Below are 2,101 nucleotides of genomic sequence, written 5' to 3' on the forward strand. Positions count from 1 at the left end.
AAATATACAATTTATTTCAATTTTCAACACAAGATATATTTTAAAATAGAAAAAAAAAAAAGGGAGAGGAATTTGACTAGAAAGGCTAAATTCTACCAATGTAGAAACTAATATAATATTAGAAAAAATAGGATTCAACTTTACTAGTCCACTGGCCTTTTTGTGGGATACAATTGGCCACATAGACAGCATGAGAAATTAGTTTGAATGCATTTAATCACGTCTTCCATAACTAGAGAAAGAGTTATACTCACTCCGTTCACTTTTAATTGTCATTATTTTCTTTTTTAGAATTAAATTATAAAAACTTTTAATATTTTACAATGTATTTTTTCATCATATTGATATGCAAAAATTATAATGTATAGTATTTTTCGAATTAATTTTTGAATATCTAAATTTTTTATTTAAAATATCAAATTTTAACTTTAAAAATTAATTAAATTGACTTTCAAAAAATATAACATGACAATTAAAGCAGACGGAAGGATTAATATTTACTCCTTACTCCTAGGAAAAAGGGGAAAGTGTGAAAGTTAAGAAGACGATGACAAATGACTTTTGCAAGTCAAAATCGAATGAATATTTTCAATTAAAATCAATTCTTTAATTAGTAAAATACAGTGACATTTAAGGAAAATTTCTGAAAAGAAAAATTTGTTCCTTCCATCCATTTTAATTATCGTTTTAGGTTTAACCAAATATACGATTCGGCCACTGGTAGCATCCAGTGGGTCCAATACCCCTTTCATCTGCTGCTATCTGTCACATAATGATTTAAGGGTCAATAATTATTTAACCTAAACAACTTCTTAAATTATAGTTAAGCTTCGATATCTTTTTAATATCTTTTTGTTCCATATTAATGACATGTATTTGCTCAATCACTGCTCCGTTTTCTTTATCCGGTGACAAAAATTAATGATATCTTGAATTTTTTCAACATTTTTTCCAAAAATTAATTAATTTCCATCACAAACCCAATTTGTTTCAAATTAAAAACTCAATTATTTTCTTACATTATATGTATTTGATTTCTAGATATAAAAAAGATTCTCGTAAATAATGAATTTTTTTGATAGTCTTACATGGTGAATATTTAAATTAGCTTAGATTTGATCATTAGAATATCTTCGTATAGCCACTTCAACTAAATTTGACATGTAGGATTTCTTTTTCTTTTTTTAAATAAAATAAAATGTCAAGATATAAAATAATAAAGGGAAAAGGCTCAAATATGCCATCAAACTTTTAGAAAAGGCTCATTTATGCCATCCGTTAAAAGTTTGGCTCATTTATGTCATTACCGTTTAAGAAAAGGCTTATTCATGCCATTATTTTTTAACAGTGGTTTTGCAAAACCATTTTTTACACGTCACCAATTATAATTCGGCCACGTCATTTTTTTTTATATAAAAAATAAATAAAATTCTGAACAAAAATTGAATTAAAATAACCCACCCTAAAATTTGGGTGGTCTTTACTTGGATAGGTTATTTTAATTCAATTTTTGTTCAGAATTTTGAATTTTTTTATAAAAAAATAATAATGACATGGCCGAATTATAATTGACCATGTGTCAAAAATGGTTTCGCAAAACCATTGTTAAAAAATAGTGGCATGAATGAGTCTTTTCTTAAACGATAATAACATAGATGAGTTAAACTTTTAACGAATGACATAAATAAGCCTTTTCTAAAAGTTCAATGACATATTTAAGCCTTTTCCCAATAATAAAAAAGAATAATTGTAAATGTTGATGCCCGTCATGTGTGAGTGCGAGTGAGCCCATAGATAAATCTAAAATTTCTAAAACATGGTTGCATCAGAAAAATAATTATATTAAGTGGAAACTAATATTTAAGTTTTCCAGGTGAATAATATAACATTCATCAAATACACTATTTAATATTTTTATAAATCAGGTATCAACATTAATATTATATTAATTTTATGATATTTACATAAAATGGCTAATTTTACGAATAGACCCAAGTTCACTTTCCCATTGGCTCCAGTGTGCGACAAATAATTTATTTTGCAAAGGGACAATTAAAAAGAAGACCTATGGATCTTTTGTCTTTTTTTTTATATATATTTT

Source organism: Solanum verrucosum, unplaced genomic scaffold (genome assembly GCF_900185275.1).
Source record: "Solanum verrucosum unplaced genomic scaffold, falcon-dt-bn FXZP01000261.1, whole genome shotgun sequence".
NCBI lineage: Eukaryota > Viridiplantae > Streptophyta > Magnoliopsida > Solanales > Solanaceae > Solanum > Solanum verrucosum.